The sequence below is a fragment of the Nipponia nippon genome, unplaced genomic scaffold (assembly GCF_047370975.1).
Source record: "Nipponia nippon isolate SJK-2023a ecotype South Korea unplaced genomic scaffold, ASM4737097v1 scaffold_1, whole genome shotgun sequence".
Classification (NCBI taxonomy): domain Eukaryota; kingdom Metazoa; phylum Chordata; class Aves; order Pelecaniformes; family Threskiornithidae; genus Nipponia; species Nipponia nippon.
Window position 1 is genome coordinate 126,314,452 of NW_028262290.1, and position 19,750 is coordinate 126,334,201.

Sequence of the window (19,750 nt, forward strand, 5' to 3'; positions counted from 1 at the left end):
AGGGACCTTGAAGGTCATGAAATCTTAACTTTAAAAATCATTTTGATGAGAAAGATGATGAGGAAGAACCCAGAAGACTTTCTTTGGCTTAGGTACTTCAGTGACTTTGTAGCAATGGTCTTCACACTCGTCACACTGTCAGCACACTGGCGTTTGTGCTGTTCACAACAGAAACTGAATATTTGACACCCATAATTAGAAACAAGTATAGTTATTAATATTCACTGCATAGGTATTGGACACTCAATTACAGGACACAAGAATTTTCCTTGGAAACCCATGCATTCATGTCTGTTCATACCAGCCAAGATATCACTGCATCTTGTCAACACCTGGGCCTCCAGAAAGGATGTCCATATTATTTTTTGGTTTTGTTAATATTTGATTTTTCTTCTATGTTTCTTTATTCATAGTTTCATCTCTCTCATGAAAGAATAGAATCCATAAGTTTAAATATGCATGTAAGAAGTTGGTATTCATCAAGCCCCCTATTGGATCATTTGATCAGAGTCAATAAATTGAATGAAAAATTTAAAGCAGCAGTGCCATAATAATAGTAATATATTATGAATAGAGAGCATATGTATACTACAGTGCTCTTTACCTCAGAGTTTTATGATACAGACAGCTCTTTAGTCTTTTACAGTTTCCTGAAATGTTCATCTTTTGGGATTCTTCAAAGGTTTAATTAAATGTAAATGTTATTTCTTATGTTCAGTAGCAATAGCTGTGTATTTTTGAGTGCAAAGGCAATAGAAAAAAGGATAAAAACCATAAACCATTTTCTCACTGCAAATGCCTGCCACATTTGTCAACAACTTCAGTCCTTTCTCTGCTTGCGGCTGATGTCTGGCATTTGCCATGGGAACAGTTTTCATTGACACGTGTATCAGGTGAAAATTGTCTGCTCAAAACACAGTCTGCCAAGTGCAGACATTCTTTTGAGGCACAACAAAGTGGAAGATGATAGCATATTGGCAAAGGTATGCCTTTATAACAGCCTGTTACAACTCCCTCAGAACTGCCTGGTGGCTCAATGGGGAGAGGCAGCACCCCCACAGGTTCCTAATGTGGTCATTCTGTCATAATTATAACATAGAGGATATCATTTTGAAAAAAAAAAAAAAAAAAAAAAACACCACAAACAAAACTGATTTGAGGATTTTTTTACAAGAGCTTCAGTTTGGGGGATGATGCCCCCCCCAAAGTGTAATCTTCCTTTCAGACACATTTTCAGTGTAGTCTTGTCCATGACATTATTGCCAGTCAAACTGCTGCCTGAATCTGTTTTGTCCATCAGGATAAAACCATGAAGGTAAGTTTTAGTACCCAGAAGGATACCTGAGAACAAAAAATAAAAATGTAATGAGCATCAAGTTGGGTCACAATTTTTTTTACTTCCTGCAGTTGCCTAAGTCCTACCAACTTGCTGAAATGTAGGTGTCAATCAATGAGAAAAGGCCTGTTTCTTTCTCCTACTGTTTTTGTAGTTTTAGAAAGGAGATGGAAACAGCTGTAGCTCTTTATCCAATGATTCACACACTAACCTCCATGTAGTCGATCAGACAAATGTCTGCACACGTATTGACTCTCTGTATATACGCAGCTCTTATTTCCCTCCCATCCTTCTCCTGAATCGCGTTTTGTGACTCCCCCAGCTGGATGGGCCACTGCAAGGAGCATTAAAAAGAAAAAAAAAACCACAAAAACCCACCCACTTACAGGGTGTATAATATGGTATATGGGCATATGGGTGTATAACATGAGTATGTAATGTAGTACCCCTTTATTCCCTTCAGTGGTATAATCTAATGAAGCATGTGGCTGGAGTTTTGCACTGAGCCCCTCATTACAGCATTGGCTGCTTTATATGGTGACCACTGAAACCAATCTTGTTGGCTGTGCTACAGATAAGCCTTCTCCCTATCTGTGTAAGACTCTTTTCTCCTCTGGGGTATTTTCCGTGGCAAGTGAATCCTTGGAAGAAAAGCTAGAAATATTTTCATCTCCTTTACAAAGTTATGAAAAGCAGTAGGAAAAAAAAGAAACTGCCCTTTCATGTTTTATTGATATCTACATTCCAGCTAACTGTCAGAAACTTCGCAGCTGCAGTAAATACTTTGGAAGCACTTCAGTTCTGCTCCATGAGACAGGATGTGACAGATCGCTATTCCGTGCAACAGGCGTTTAATCCAGAGCAGTGCGCAAATCATCTACTCTATGCCACCAACTCACTAAAAACCTTAAACTTTGGTAAAAAAGCCTCAAAACCTACCAGGGTCCACTGAAAGCACTGGAGATGAAGAGCACACATTACATGATGTGGTGTCAAAGAACTGCCAGGAAGACATCCAGGTGAGTCCAACAGCTGCATTACATTAGGGCAAGAGAGGGTAAAGGTTCAGGCAATGTAATGCAGGGAATTTCCTTCTGAACCCAAATGTGAGAATGAGTTTGACCCTGATGAGTGTACTGCAACAATTGGGAGCTGGAGAAGTTCGTTGGTGTCATTGAACAATATATTTCCAGATATGGATAATCTCCAACATTGCAGGTAAAAGACTTCAAACCTGAGACCAAGTTATTCATCAGGATAACAAAATATTCTTCCTAGGTCTTATAGATAGCCTTCATAAGCCCTTCATTTAGTGATACAATGCACATTTAAATTAGTGGGTACTAGGAGTACTGAAGGCTTCATAAAAACTGGCCCTGATCCATTCACACTTCAGAAACACTGTAAATTTGGATGACATTTTTATAAGTCAAAGAGTAAACTTCCATGGTTTGGTAGTTTGTAATAGTAGTTTTGACTGATAAATAGTCAATACAATGTCTCTAATTAAAAAAGGGTGGAGTGAGGTGATTGGGGCAATTATACTTTGCTATTTAAAACCCCTGATAGCTGCTTGAGGGCTTTTTAAAGGTCAGAGTTATCAACCACATATAAAAGGCAGCGGGCTAGAGAACAACTGTGTTTTCTCAAAGGTAAGTTAGGTGAGACAAAGTTATCAATATTTTGATAATTTCTTTATTGGGTAAGGATAGATTAATTGCTCTAGATTAGGTTAAGTGTTTGAGACCCATAAAAATTTTTAAATTGGTACTATGAGGATTCAGACAGCAATTTTGAAAGAAACTAACTGAAGTGAAAGTTGCATGGATTATTGTGCAAGGAGAATTATCAGGGTGGTTAGACAAGGTAGAAGGCTGTTTCTCAGGAGCAATTTTGGGTTGTATCTGGTTTCACTGGTGATTTTGCACACAGAAAAAAGCATGTGCTCTTGAAATTCTTTGATAATACACATTAGGAGCTATCATCAATATAGAGGGGAACATGATATTTTCCAGAAAGAACAGAATGACCTTGAGAACTGGTATAATAGAAAGGAGCTGAAACTCAATAGGAAAGAAAGGGACAATCATGTATTTAGAATCTAATAACAAGTAGCTCTAAGAACTCAGCAGTTAGAAATAGCTGAAGAAGAGCACAACCCATGGGTATTACCATTGGTGATAATGAGTTACAAATTTGATACAGCTGTTTAAAAAAAAAAGAAAAAAATATTCATTGAAGTATATGTTACATTATTCCACCACAGAATAAAAACTTTATATTTTGATAACTTCAGTGAGTCATGATCAAGAACAATTAAGGTTTTTTTTAGAAAAGAGTTGAGGGGAAGTAGAGAATCTAGTAGATGAGAAAATAATATAACCTTTATATGCTTAGAATAAGGAGCTGAGGGAGAGAGGGATTCGATTACTCCCTACACATCCTGGGATGGAAACAGTAGTAGCCATCAGGAAGAGAAGAAAGCTATACAAGTTAAGAAAACATTCAAGCATAAACACATGAATAAATGTCTATAAACTCGCCAGTGAAAATCAGCTGGAAATTAGAAGATGTTTGTAAGTGTTAAACCACAGAAAAGGTGTCAAAAAGGTTCTAAGCAGGCAAAAACTGAGGTGTTCTTCAGGTGGCCTCTGTCCTGGTTACAAATGGGGTTCTGTGCTGCGTTTGCTGTGGCAGCAGCTAACTGGGCACAATAAGCCAGTCAGCAGGTCTGTGCTGTTTTCTCTCCGTGTGCATACTTAGTGTCGCTCCAAAAGATGTTAGAGAGTTGACTTCATGACTTGATGAGTCAGGGAGAGAAATATAAGGAATACAGGGGTTGGAATTTCATAGGAAAAAGACTTCTGAATCTTGCTCAGGGCCTATTTCTCCTATCTATTCACATAACAATAGTCAGTCAGAAAAGTAAGTGTTCCAAATCTGAATGTAGGTAGATACGTTTGGCGGTGGCTTTTTGGACACTGTATGTCAGGAACAGTCTGTCACATTCTTGCTGAAACAGGATTCACTATAGTTTTCCTAGACAATCTCATGTCAAAATAAATCTGTCATGATCAGTTGCTAAGCATAGTTCACGCTTTTAAAAATTCAGACAGATGAGTGAAAATATTTAACAGTACTGAAAGCAAAAAAGATGTCTCTAGTTCACTGAATGCATGAAAATATGCAGGCTTCACCAACCACACTTTAATACAGCTAAACCTCTTAGGTGTTGCTTGTCTTTTATCTTGAGCAAGGACTGACTTGGGACTTTACAGCTGAGCATCCCAAAGGCAGACAGAGACCTGCGACAGAGTCCTTGCAACAAAATAAGAGGCTGAAGTCAAAGTGCAAGACCTCTTAGCTCTTCTCTCATTTCAGACTCCTCACTGTGGTTGTTGAATCCTGTGAACTGTATTCTTCAGTGTATGAGTGCCTATATGTTGTCTGACTGTACCAGCTGGTTAAAGGAGCTATTCAGCTAAGCTGTGGAGTTCCTAAAGTCCAGCAATAAAATATAGGCCTTTTTGCAGTTACTGGGCTGGTTATGCAATGTCTGAGTCTTAGCACTTAGCATTCAGTTCAGGCTTTAGGTAATAATTAGGTAAATAAATTACCACTTGGCATCTGCCTGTCTTTATTTTTTTTAAATTTTCTCCTTCCAGAAGTCACAGATTTACCCCATTCAGGGGGGACTGGATATAAACTTCATGCTTTGGCACACTGAAGCTACATTCCTACTCTCCATTCAATGCCATATTTTGCTATCAACCAAAAGGGAAAAAAAACCCAACACACCAACCTCCCCCCCCACCCCCCAAAGAAACCCTCAATACCCAAAACCTATCAGTCAAAGCTCAGCGATACGTTCAGTATGTTATTAGTTGATTTGAAATAGTCTTCCATATGAAGTGTGTTCCAAAACATTTTACAGAATTAAAAGCTTTGTGTGACTACAGCATAAAAACATAATCCAAAATGTTTTGGCTAAAAAAGGAAGCCTTCTGTTTTCCTTACAACTGAGGCCAAAACAATTTTAATTTCTGGTTTCTTAATTAATGTTAAATACAGTTTAGACTGAGTTTCTCATCAAACAAATATTGCAACATTTCTAGATTTGCAGTTATTTAGTTCATTGTTTTATCTTTAATTTGGGCATCCTGAGTATGAGAGCAGTTAATTTCAACGTCTTCATAGATTATGCCATCTGTTAATGGAAATTTGTATTTCAGAGCTATGCAGAGCATGGTTGATAATTTTGTCATTTTACTATAGCTTGGCCATTTTTTATTTCTTTTTGCTGTATTGGTGCCTAAAGACTCTGATTGTGATCATAAAATAAGAATTTCATTTTATGACAAAACAGAGGACTTAAAAGTTGTTTTCATTACACCCCAGCATAGACTGAGAAGCTTTTGCAATTTTTATGAGAAAGGAAGAGACTGGCAATCTGGGATATGAGATTCAAGTTCATCTGTTTGTTCTGATTCTGTCTGGAGACCTGAACCTGTGTTAGGACCTAAGTAAGGCTCCTAGGCACTAAAGCAGTTCCCCCACTCCCCGCTTATAAGTTGAGTTGACTGATTCCTTCATTACTGTCCACAGTAGCGTAGTTGTCTATACCTCAACAGTTACCTTTCACTAAATGCAGATTTAGGGACTTGATACAGCTGCCCTCTATTAAAAGTCCACTGTAGGATGAATTGACTTATGCCCTGGAAGTGCTTATTTTCTCCACAGGCTGCAAAGGAAGCATTGGATGATAGATGAGAGGTAGACATCTGTGCTGTATGTGTCTGAAATTGATGGAAAAATTAGGCAAATATTAGATGTCAAAAATTAATCCGATCGAACCAAGTTGCACTTTAGTTCAGGATGTGGGACAGCCAAGGTGTAGTCCAGCATGTGGTAGAGCATGCTCACAAAACTGAGTCTCCCATATGCAAGATGAGTGTTTAAAAAAAAAAAAAACAATCCTTGTTAGTAATTTTGGTTTCAATCTTAGAAGTGAAGAATTTTTTTCAACTGAGGGGTTTTACTACATCAAGCACATTAATGTAACAGTTTTGAATTAGATATTTTTTTTGGTGGGGTTTTGAGTTGGTTTTTTTTTTGTTTGTTTGTTTGGGTTTTTTTTTAAGCAAAAATCAACATATTGAAAGCTTTCGAGGAAACCACTATGCTTTTTGGAGAGCAGCAAGACTGGGCTGCTCCACAGGGCCAGGGGAGCTGGGAGCCAAGGGTGGCAGCAAGGCAGCCAGGCAGGGACCTCACCAACAAGGGGTTGGTCCCACAGCAAGGTGAGCAGAGTAGGGCTCGTGACAGTGACCAGGTAAGCAGAGAGTCCAGGACTATCCAAGCCAGTCTGTAGCGATGAGGCAGGTACCAGGCCAGGGTTAGCAAGACTGAGTCAGGATGAGCAAGGTACAGTGCTGGGCACAGGCAGACCTATAGCATAGCTCAGGCATCCTCCAAGGCAAGAGCCTGAGTTTAAATGCAGCTCCCAAGCCAAGGGGCAGAGGCCCCAGACAAGGTGTCTCTCAGCTCCTTCCATCACCTTAGCTGTGCTCCAGCAGTCTGATCCCAAGTTGCATGGCCATGCCATGTCAGAGCTGGCCTTCAGCCCTGGCAGCGGGACCCCTGGGAGGGGAAGGAGGAGGCTGCAGAGCCTGTGGGTATGCACAGGGCCCTGGCAATGTTACCACATACTTTGTGAAGAGTAGAAAAGATGATTTTGACTCTAGAAATTGCAGAGTCAAAGAGTGGGAAAGGGAATGGAGGCACTGAGCTTTACATATGACCACAAAGGACAGAGAAAAGGCAGCTGAGCCCTTCTCCGTCTGACCAGCATTTCACTGAAACACCAGTATTCACAGTGTGGGATCATCATGCTAAATCAAAGAAGCTGAATGCTGCAGCAAATGCAGAAACTCACAGAGGACAGCAGCAATAAATCTTCTTAAGTGTGAATAATACTGGGCATATAAAAGTTTTCTGAGAACAGTGGTATGCCTTGCTTACTTCCAACACGACTCAATCCGCTCTAGGAAATGTAGTTCACTCTCTTTCTTAGCTGCTTAAAAAATTTCTGAGTTCGGAAACCAACAATTGTTTAGCACTTTATCAGAAGTCAGGTGTTTGCTTTCACTGCACAGAGCTGTTTGTTGGATGGAAATAGGAAGTTTTCATTTTATACAGGGATGTTCCTTCTATAAAGGCTGAGGCTGTTTGATTTGAAAGTTCAGAGCTAGCTTCTCAGCTGGTCTAAATCAGCATAGCCTCATTGTTTTTCTAGGCCTATAGCAATTTTTAGTGGCTGAGATCTGACATGTAGTTTGGAACACAAGTGTTATTGTTAAACCATAATCAGGGAGATGACCCCTGTTACAAATGGTTATATTCCACACTACATATCTGCTGTCTTACCAGAGACCACAGCTGTGAAAATTTTCCATGAGAACTGCTATTTCCACTTGTTCTCTTCTTTAATGTTAAGCTACTATAGATTAAATACTTCAGTTATGCAAAAACCCTCTTATTTCCTAAACAATTTAATTGTTGACAGTTGCATGTTATTCTGGCAGAAACTATAATAGCTTACTACTATTTTATAGGATCAAAATGTACTGATTGTCTCAGGTTTTTGCTTGGGTGAGGTGTGGTGGACGGAAGCTTCCCAATCCAGAGTCACCTGGACACTAACAGTGTAGTAAAGATAAGGGCTGGCGACCGGAAGATCACGTGCTGTATGGAAAGAGTTAAGGGTCGACCCTCCCTTGTCTCCGCCCCTTATAACATGACATGCCTACTGCTGGGGGGTATAAAGCCCGGGTCGGCTGGAGATCTGGCGGGATAACCTTGGTGTGTAGTGTTTGCTACACAGTGGTGACCCCAACGTGATCAGGGAACAGCGATGGAGCTCGCGGAACTCATGAAGGTACTAAAGTTGGTAACGACAAGGGTGCTCAAGACGGGGTTTGCGGCAAGGCGGTGCCGGTCTGCCGCATGTGGCGTGCTGATGGGGCATGAATCTTCTGGGAACGAAAAGCCAACAAGTTTAGTCTCGGAGGGGACACAGGCTGGCTGGGAAGGAGTGGCCTGTGGGACACAGACGGAACCATTGTTACTGGGGGCTGAGCCAACGGAGGAAGGGGAGGTGCAAGGAGACTATGGCGCAGCGGACGCAAAGGAGTTGGGAAAGGTGTTCCCGATACAAGTGGGGAGTTTAGAGCGGCCGCCCACGGAACCTTCGGCACCTCCTGCACCGGCGGATCTGCCACTTCCTCAATACCCCTGGGGCAAGTTGCAACAACGTGTGGAAAGGGAGCTGACTGATAGGTTGCTGGATTGGGTCCCGGGGGCCGATGTGGGATCCCAGCTTATTCTCCGCTGTCGGAGGCAAACTCAACACTTAACAGGGAAGGACCCGGAGGTCATCGCATTGCCCTGTTCTTTGGCACAGTGGGAGTTGGTACTTCCACAAGTGGGGCTCCTGCAAGCGGCGATAGCTGAATTTACGGGTCGTATTGAAGGTCTAAGACCACACCCCTGTGGGGAGATAATCCAGGTACTCCATTTTTTGCCAGCTAGTGCCATAGTTGAACAACCCACCGGAGGCCGCACGGTTTTTACCGACGCGTCATCGATTACTGGGAAAGCTGTCGTTACGTGGCAGGAGGATGGTCAGTGGACCCACATTAGTTATCAAGATCAAGGGCAATCCGTGCAGTATCTTGAGGCCAAAGCGGTATGGATGGCTCTCACTCAATGGCCTGAAGAGGCCTTGGATCTAATCACAGACTCTTGCTATGTATATAAGTTACTGAAGAAGTGCCGATGGGCACTTGGGGCAACGTCGGAGATTGCCGGAATGTTGCTCGCCGCACTGCAAATGAGAACCGCTCCTGTCTGTCCTATCCATGTTAATAGTCATAGTTCCATACCGAGTTTTCTTTCTGCTGGGAATGAAGTAGCGGACAGCTTAGCGAAGAGCGTACTGGCGGTTGAAGAAACTTCTAACCTAAGGCGAGCTTTCCGCCTGCATGAGCTGCTCCACTGTGGAGCTCACGGTTTAGCTAGGCTTGCTGGCATTACGTTGCAAGATGCTCGCTCTGTGATTGCTGCTTGTCCTGTGTGTTCCAAAGGTCCCCTCTGGGAGGCAGGGGTAAACCCTCGAGGGTTGCAGCCCAACCAAATATGGCAGTCTGATGTTATGATTTATGAACCCTTTAATCCACGTAAGTATCTGCATGTCACAGTTGATACCTGCAGTGGAGTTATTTTAGCGACTATTCATGCTAAACAAAATGCTCTCGCAGTTATTTTACATTGGCAGGACTGTATGGCGCAACTTGGCATCCCACAAAAAATTAAAACAGATAATGGAGCGGCATATGTCAGCAAGAAGACAAAGGACTTTTGCGCGCGCTGGGATATTCAGTTGAGTCATGGCATTCCCTATAACAGTACGGGCCAAAGCATTGTAGAACGCGCGCACCGCACATTAAAAGAGTTACTCGACCGACTTAGGGAGGGGGAAGAGATAAGCCCAGGAACAGGGGTTCCCCCTCCCCTTGACCCTCCCTTATTTCGGGCACAGCGTCTGTTGACGACGGCACTAATTACCTTAAATCATACCATTCGAGGGAACACCTATAAAACCCAGACTGCAACCCAGGCACATTTCCGGCTCGATGAGAACGAAGGGCCTTACCCTTTGGTTCAAGTACGGGACCTGCAAACCCATGAATGGCGGCGGCCTTATTCCCTCCGTTGCCTGGGACGTGGGTATGTGTGTGTGCAGACCGAGAAAGGGACGCTAGAATGGGTACCCAGTCGAAATATTTGACTGTATAGACATTAATCAATCTATTGAGTCTTATCTTGACAGGTTACCATTTCCCTATGCATCCTGATGGTGTGGGGGAGTAATGAGGGAGCCGCGACGAACTACTGGCTGGACTGGGCAAAATCCATGAACATAACGGATGCGTGTCTGTATAAGTCTTACCATATATCGATAATTTTACACGCAGCTTCCCCAGCAAGATCCAGAACTACTGGAGCTAAGGGAGGGGGGAAATGTAGTAAAGATAAGGGCTGGCGACCGGAAAATCACGTGCTGTATGGAAAGAGTTAAGGGTCGACCCTCCCTTGTCTCCGCCCCTTATAACATGACACGCCTACTGCTGGGGGGTATAAAGCCCGGGTCGGCTGGAGATCTGGCGGGATAACCTTGGAGTGTAGTGTTTGCTACATAACAGCCTAAATATTTTCATGTGGTCAAAGCACAAACTTGTGTGTCTCAGGACTGCTGAGTAAGAAACTATTCTGGTAGCATGAACATCTTCTTGTAGCTATAGAAGAGCTGAAGTGCTATGTCTGTGTGCTCTTATCTTCACCTTGCTCCAATCTGTGTTACACTTCATGGTATGTTATGGGTTAACACGGACAATAGGGTAGGGTGGAGAAATCAGTGGTGAAGAAACAGAGCAGAAATTGAAGAAATGGACCTCTTGCAAAAGGTTTGTTTTGGTTTGTTTTGTTTTTCCTGTTGGGTTTTTTTTTGCAGTCTAGTGAAGGCAGCTGGGAGATTGCTTTGTATGCTGACCACTCCTGGTGGTGGGCAGTTATTTAGGAGAAGCATCTGCTCCTAAATGTGGATTCTGAGGAAGTGCTGTGTTTGGTTACAGGAGGATAAGATCTGGTCTAAGATCCTATCTAGTGACTGAACTGTCATGAAACTGGTGTGTAACCACCAGTTGCGGGGCTTAAATAATACACTGACTAGTACGGTCAGCCCAATATAAATGGTAGTATTGCTGAAATACTATTTCTTATATAAATTACATGGGAAGAAAATGTCTACATTCATAATCACACATCTCCCTGTCCACTGAAGAATTTCTCCCAATCTTCTGACTGCCCCTACAACTCCCCATCAGCTTCCTAAGTCAGATTTCCTAGTCTTGTGTCCCTGGCTTCCTCTACCCTCTTCCAAAATCACAGAGCTAAAGAAACCATGCTGGTGAATGACACTGCTTGGGATAAATTTCTTTGCTGGTATTGTCCTTGGTCTGCGGAAAGATGTAAGCCAGTAGGAGGGAAAGAATTCTTTGTAGGACAGACAATGTTTAATTAAGAGCCTGCCTAGAGAAAAGTGGCTAAAAATGCAGTTTCTCTGCTCCCAGGAAGATGATGTCATTTGGGATACACTTGCTGATTCCCAAGACAGACACTAGGCTTTAAAATTTCGATGTTATAACACCCATGATATAGACATGTGGCTTGCATTGGAGGAATTGTTAGGAGGTGCCGTGGGTGTTAGTTAACAGAGTGTATGGGTACAGTTTCTTCCAGCTCTGAATTAGATATTTTATATCATATTGAGCCTATTTTCCTTTAAATTGGCATTCTGAAATCTGGAAAAGCATTAAGCATAGATTAGGGTTAGGTGTCAACATTGTTAATACTTGTGTTATAGGGCATGATGTTTTATAGGAGGGAAATGCAGGCGCTTGTATGATTCAAGCATTTCCTGAGCTAGAGAGAAGGAATTCTGTGGATCAAAGTGTTCAATTAAGGCTTGCTAAAATTCTGCTCAAATTTCATGTTAAATATTTAGATCCTTTTTTAGATCCCACTGTTATGGCCTAGATGCTAAAATCTCCAGAGGCTTCAACAATGGTACACATGGTGCTCTTCATGTACTATAAGAAAGCAGAGAGGGTGACCACAGTGTGAGACATCACAGATCTTCCCAAGGGTGTTAAAAAATGAGCCTAAAGGGGCTGGCACGTGTGGATGTGTAATTCATCTCTGCCCATGCAAGTGTGTGTGGGGGCAGAGGAAAGATCGGAGAACTCTTTCTTGGCTCACAAATCACTTAACTGTTAGCAACATGCAGATTTAAAACAAAGATAAACAAGACAGCGAATTATTTAATACAGATGAAACAAACTCAAGGAAGTACATGTATAGTAGCTGGGGAAAGTTAGCCTTGCTATTTCCCCATTTATTTAAAAGAATGTGTTTCTGCCCAATACTGACCTGTCCTACCCACATCAAACATTGGTGGTGGTCTCCCTTGGAACTAATATATTTCCTTAGTTTCCTTTCCTCATTATTTATTTTTCACTGTTCATTCTGTGTTCCCTGGTTTAGCTGCATTGTGGGAAGCTTGCCTAGTTCCACTTGTTTCTGCAAAACAGAGTTGGTCCATTAATAAGAACAGGTCAGCGCTGCCTTACTTAGTGAAATCCCATGGAAGAGGAATTTGGGTATTTGGTCTGTAGACCAGTCGTGCTTTTCTGCTTTCAAATGGTGGTGTGTGATTTGTAATTGTAAGGGTACTTTTGAGATAAATATGTAGTAACTACTGCAGTTGTTTTCACAGCAGACTTAAAAGGCAGCACAACTGCTGTTATTCCATAAGGATCCAGAAACAGCTCCAACCTGGGACTTCAGGCAGAACATAATTATACTTTTTCCCCATAAACATAACCACTGCAATCTTAAATCCCTCTTCAGTTGCCAATTAACTTTAAAGATGCCAAAAGCCTGTCTGTGCTGCAGTTGCCAATATTCAATCATCAAATCATAGAATAATTTAGGTTGGACCACTGGAGGTCACCAAGCTCAAACTCAAAGCAGGGCTACCCTCAAAGTTAGTTCAGGTTGTTCAGGTTGTTCAGGGCTTTGTCCAGTTGAGTTTTAAAAATCTCCAAAGCTGGAAAGTCCACAGCACCTCTAGGCAGCCTGGTTCAGAGCTTAACCATTGTAAGATTATTTTTTTTTTCCCCTTATATCTAATTAAAATTTCTTACTGCAAGAATATATTGCCTCTTGACCTTACACTATGCACCTCTGGAAATAGTCCTGCTCTACCTTGTCTCATAGTTGGACAGCAGTTAGATCCCCTCGATCCTTTTCTCCAGGCAAACTCACTCCCTTGTATGTTGTGTGCTCTATACTCCTAACCAGATGTCCCTACACTGAACTCCTTCTGGTATGTCCATATTTCTCTCATAGTGGGGACCCAAACTGGATGCAGCATTCTGGGTATAGTCACACAAATGCCAAGTAAAGGAGAAAAATCACTCCCCTTGATCTACTGGCTGTTCTCTTGTCAATGGCTGGCCCTTGTTGTTGCAATGGTGCACTGCTGACTCATGTTTAATTTGATGTCCACTGGGACCCCAAGTACTTCCACAAACCTCCTTTCTAGCTGATTTGTCCCCAGCTCATACTGATGCAGGGGGTATTATATCTTTGTATGTGCATGACTTTGCATTTGGTTTTGCTGAACTTTGTGAGTTACCTGTCAGGCTATTTCTCTCATCTCTCAAAATTCTTCTGTGGGTCAGCCTTTCCCTCCAGCTTATCAGTCATTGCCCCTTCTTCCACCCTTCAAGATTCAGGTGATTGCTTTAAGTGCAATTATCCATGTCACTGATGAAGGCGATAAACTGTATCGGTCTCAGTATCAACCCCTAAGGAACCATTCCTAACAAGCTGTTGGTTAGATTTTTGAAACAGTCACTTAGGGCCTGGCTGTCCAGACAATTTTTCACCTACCTTGTAGTTTGCCTCCAAACTCTACTACTGGGCTAGGAGGTCTGCAAAGTGTGACGGCAGACCATACAAAGCAGTCATAAAGGACCTCAAAGTTTTCCATGTCTTTTGTCACTTTCCCATGTATCTTGTCACTTTCAGCAATGGACCAACATTTTCCCTGGTCTTTTTTTTTTTTTTCTGACATATGTACAGAAACATCTCATGTTGTCCTTCACATCTCTTTCCAGTTTCAGCTCCAACTTTGGCCTTCCTAATTTCACCCCCTCATGCTCAGGCAATGCCTTTGTAATCAAGGGAAATCCACCCTTGCTTCCAGCTCCTTCACAACTCTTTTTTTTTTTTTTTTTAACCCTCTTTTTTTTTTTTTTTTTTTTTCCCCTCTGCTGATCATTAGTTGCTGTACATCATGCATACAGCCAGTGGAAATCTGTTTTCAAGTCAGCATCTCCTCCCAAACTGAGATGACGCTCCCATTGTCCTCTTTATTCCTGGCTTGGAAACTCTGGTGGTTTTTTGTGTTTTTCTGTGTTTGTTTTTTGGGTTTGTTTGGTTTTTTTTTTAATATTACTTCCTTGAAAAGAAACCATGTCAGAAATGTGTAGAGACATTAATGAACTTGTTGCCAGACTTTGGGAATACATCTATGTCAACATATAAAGATTTTGTCTTTGTTAACATAACGTATACAACTAAAATGAATCAGAATAAGATTTCTCTAATTAGTAGCATCACTCTAGGAAGAGCTGCCATCATTAAATTGTGAAATTTTTATTAGTATATAAAATGACTGCTTTTAAATGTTTAGTCTGGAGTTAATTTCAGAGTGGATGCTGGAAGGTGCTTCACATACTACTGCAGGTCACAACCGTGCTATGAAATAAAAGTATGCAATGGTGAGCAGCATGAATCTGAGACTATAGTTAGTATGTCACTAATGTGGCCATTAAGTTTTCATGTGAAGATTTATTATGCTGTCACTACAGCACTTTTCTTTTTGATGTATCAAACCACTACTACAGTACATATTTGTTGACATCTCATCTGTTTTAGGAAGGCAAATGATTACAAGTTACCAAGGAAACTAATAAGCAGTATGCAAGAAATGGGCTGCACGACTCGTTTTGCTAGATAGCAAGTCACTGCTGTTTTAATTTCAATTAAATTACACCTACTTCTCACGTTGATAACACAAAAACAAACCATGTACCATTTCAAAAAGAATTCGCATAGCTATATTCATTTAGTAAATGGAAATTAGCATTGTTTTTTAGCTTATACAGATGGAAGATACAGAGGGATGTAATTTGTTGAAGGTTTTGTGTACTTTATATATGAAGTGCTGTGTTTTATGAGTTTGTGGAAAACCTTCTGTTCCACTAAGTCCACAAGACTACACAACCACAGATCTTGCATCTGAAGGAGCTTTTAAAACTGGGATATTTAAATTTGCTTTCTTACTTTGAATTGCCTGCGCAGTTTGATACAAAAACTCTCTTTCCACAGAACAGCACAACAGCAAAGCTCTGAATGAGAAATTTGGGGTAAAGCAGATCAGTGGGGTTGAAATTGATTTAGGCTGGAGACTCAGATAAAACAGGCCACCCACCCCACCTCCTGAGCAGATTACACCAATAAGCTGAACAATGCCGTGACTGAAAATCAAAGAGTTTAATTTTTTTTGAAAGCAAGAGGAGATCCTCAGGCGACTGTACCTTTTGAAGCCATAATAGCTGCTGTTAGGAATTGTTGTGGGTATTTACTGTGGAGGGAAAAATTAAGGACCATCTGTAGCCCTAGAGAGCATTTGTTCAGGGGACTGATGTTTGGGCAAAGGGCCATTAATTTTTAAAGTAATGTTGAATATTCTTTGTTGTTCTTTTCTGTCCTGTTCTCCTGAGCCTGACGTATTCGGGATGGTTTGCTTTATTGAGTTGTATCACATCCCCAAACCTTTCCCACATTTGTAAGCTTCCACTCTCCATAAGTCCACCAAAATATCCACAAAGCAGCTGGAGAATAAAGCAAATGCTGCTGCTGCCTACACACCGCTTAAGTTGACTGTCAGTGGGCATGGCAGGCTGGGAGGGTGTGCTTAGCTAAGAACCGGGAGAGACAGAGCTGAGCAGGATGTGCCTACAGCTGACAGAGTGGAAAGTGGAAAAAATGCCAGGGATTTGAAGAGATAATATTGTGGGACATTGCTACCATGGTGGTTGGTTTGATGGAATTTTTTTTTTTTCTCGCTTGTTGGGTTTGCTCTCAGTGATAGTAGGACTGCCTTCACGGTAACATTTGCTCATTACAGCTTATGCAGAACAGATACATGTGTGCTGTAACTAAGACCCCACCATCCCACATTGTTTTCTTTGTGTATACCATACAAGGCCTATTCTTAACTCTTCATATCAGTAAGGCTGAAATGAAAGTAAACATGAGTGTTACTTGATAATGATAACCTTCAAAAACTTTGTGTTGGCTGGATAGCGTATCTTAATGCCTGCGATAGGAAGGTCAGACAAGAGGGTCTGACTGTCCCTTTAGCTTTAAAATCTGTGATACCATGGGAGATGTGAGGGGATCTGCTGAAAGCGTTTTTAGCTTCTTTCTCTGTTTGGATAGAATTTCTCCAAAAGTATTTTTGGCAGTGGGGTTGGGAGGGTTGACCAGTTCTGTAACAAAAGCCAATAATTGCATGTGGCAAAATTAGATAAACTAGCTGTATAACCTGTTGGTGGAAACGGTGAGTTATCCACCTCTTATCAGCAGCTATTGAATTTTCAGTGTAATAGTTGTTGATAGAAATACACCATGGTAATTCAGAGTATGACTTTCAGTTAATGGTGTGGGGTTTTTTTTCCCCCTTTCTTTCTGGTGATATGCTGATATGAACTCCTTGTGATCATACTGCAAGCAACACAATAACAACTGCACAAGCAAGTGCATCCTATGAGCCCCTGTCCAGGTAAGGCACCCAAATCATCGGTCAGAACATGAATGTAGGGAGCCATGGAGCCACTGTAAATGTAGTTCTGTAATCCAAAGCAGTAACTAAAAGGCAGAGTAACGTTAAAATGTGACCTTTGGAATAAGAAAGTTGGAAAAAATGCTTTGACAGGTTCCAAAATTTATTTTTATATATAAATATGTAAATGTGTATATAAACAGGTTCAAATACATATATATATATATATATATGTTCATGGAAAATTTACTATGATACTGCAAATCTCTTGTGCTAGTATGAGTTGAGGCAGTGTGCATGGACAGCAGGGGATACCTGGATAAGCAGTGGATAAGAATGGATAGGTGGAAAGAAAAAGGTAGGAATGGTATGTAGAAAACCAGACTATTCCAATTCTTTCTTGGTTTTCTGAACTCTACTTCTACCTTGCCGAGCCATATGATGAAAGTAATATTTTCATTGATCCTGTCTATAGCCCTTATTTCCCACAGGCTTGACTTGAATACCTGGGACTGGTTTTGCAGAAGTCCTCACAGGTTCATGGGAAATAGTGGAGAGAAAGCTTCATGGGTACTTCTTATAACATACTTCCACCAGAAGTTGTAAACCTGCTGAAAATTGGCTACACAGAACAACTAGAAAATCACTTTGTGAAGCAAGTATCAGATACAATAAATATTTTACTGGTGTATACAACCATGAAACCTTTATTTTGTTTTGCCACATTTGCAAAGACTGAAAATTTAAATATATGATGGGATTATTTCTCAAATATTCTATAAATCCAGAAGGTAGATTACAGCCAGACTTATCAGTTTGGTGTGCTAGTTAATAAAGTATTCAAATGGACTAGCAATGTGAAAGTACACGCTACATGATTTACAAAGATGGAGTAAGTGTTCAATTCAGGAAAGTATTTCCTGCAAAAGAAAATGTGTCATCATAAATGAGAAATTGTTGCAACAAATACAACTGTTGGGTGCTTAAGGAATTAGAAATGAAGTTGAAGTGAATGAGACTGTGAACAACAAAAAAAATCATTCTGTAGCATCTTGTAAGAAGTAACCAGGATTAAAATTATCGCAGATAGTGTATTCAGAAAACAATTATGAAAAGACAAAATGGAAATACATTCTCTAAAAGTATTAATCAAAGACAACAGTTACAGCATGATTTTATGCCAGTCAATCAAAGTTCAGACAAAGGAAGAAAGTAGCATTAAGTTTAGATTCAAATTAAGGAATTAAATTATATAGTAACTCAGACAACTATTTCTGGATTTGTATAAGTAGAAGCCAGTCCATAATTTTCCCCTGTGGAATAAAGATGAGAATTTCAAAGGATTTCTCCTGGCTAAATGCATTTTACATAAATGCATAATGCAAAAGTATAAGCTGCAGGGAGAAACATTCCGGTTATATACAAAGCTAAAATTATGTGACATTTAAAGTATAGCTCAGAATATGCATATATGAAACACAGTGTTTATTTCTTGGACTCGGATCAACAGCAAATTGCTTTCATGGCAGCTGCTTTCACAGAAATGCCTTAAGGGTCAAGGGGGTTGGGGAGGGGGGCGGGTGTCTGCCCTGGTGGAGATGAACTGTTCTCTAGCTCTCAAAAACACAAGCCAGTCAAAGAGAGGGAGGAAAAAACCCACCAAAACATACAGGGGCAACTGAATGAAAATGGAAGTTGTGATTGGAGGCATGGAACTCTTCAGTATGCAAAGAGAAAGAGAATAATAATCATTAAGATCTTGTATTAAGCGGTTGGATTGGACAGTACTTGGAGCAGAACTGATGTGAGATTTCACATGAGTTTCTACTGTACTTTCAGAAAGGTGATAAGGGCATGCTGAGGAGAATAAATGAAATATTCATGTTTTCCTAATGAGCATCAAGGGTCCCTCTATTTTCTGTTTGATGTTATTCTGTCCAGGCTACTTGAAATTAAATCACAGGTGGGAAAACCACAGGGAATAAGACAATGGTGATGATAAGGTGGTATCAGAGACTGGCAGGAGCCTGTGGGAAACAGCAGGACTAGCAGACTAGCTACTAGCAGCAGACCATGTTTACTCATGGAGGGATGCTTACTCATCCCAAAATGGAGCATAGGATCAAAACGGATTCTAAAACTTGAAAATTTCTAGTCTAGGGGAAGGCCTGAACTGCTGGGGTGGTGCTGGGAGGTGACACAATCAGAGATGCTAAAGGATGAAGGAGAAGAAATGACAGAAAGGCAGTCTGCTTTTCATTCATGAAGTAGGGATAACTTCTCATAGAAAACATTAACATTCAGGAAAATAAATATTACTTTAGACACTTAGGGCTAAACTTTAAACGGTGCAGCTACACTGAACTGGAAAACTCCCTGGTGGCCTTGCAGAGCCACTTTTGGGTCAACAGCATCTCACATGAAGTGCTCCAGGGTCCTGAAACAACCACCATCCTGCACGTGGCTTCACATCTGCCTGAGAGGTGGAAGAGCAAGACCAAAGGCCCAGTAAAGCCCTTGTCCCGCTGTTCTAGGCATAGGGTGGTTGCATATATCTACTATAATTTCCCTGAATGTGCAGAAGCAGAAACCTGTGAAAATGTTTGTTAAACCACAACGCAAGTGCTAAGTTTATTTATTTAGGCAGGGTAAGGGAGGACGGCCTGCTCTGTGATTCTGTGTTAGACAAATGCACTGAAGCAGTTTCTACACTGTAATTCAGTATAGGTGTGGGATATTGGTTAAAGAGATAGAACTGCTTTCCTGTCATGCCGTTGTGCAGTCACTAACCTGCCTAGTCACACAAACCGTCTCTGTGGCTTTAGCCCTTTGAATAATAAACCTTGCTGTGCACCTTCTGATTTTGGAACATGTAA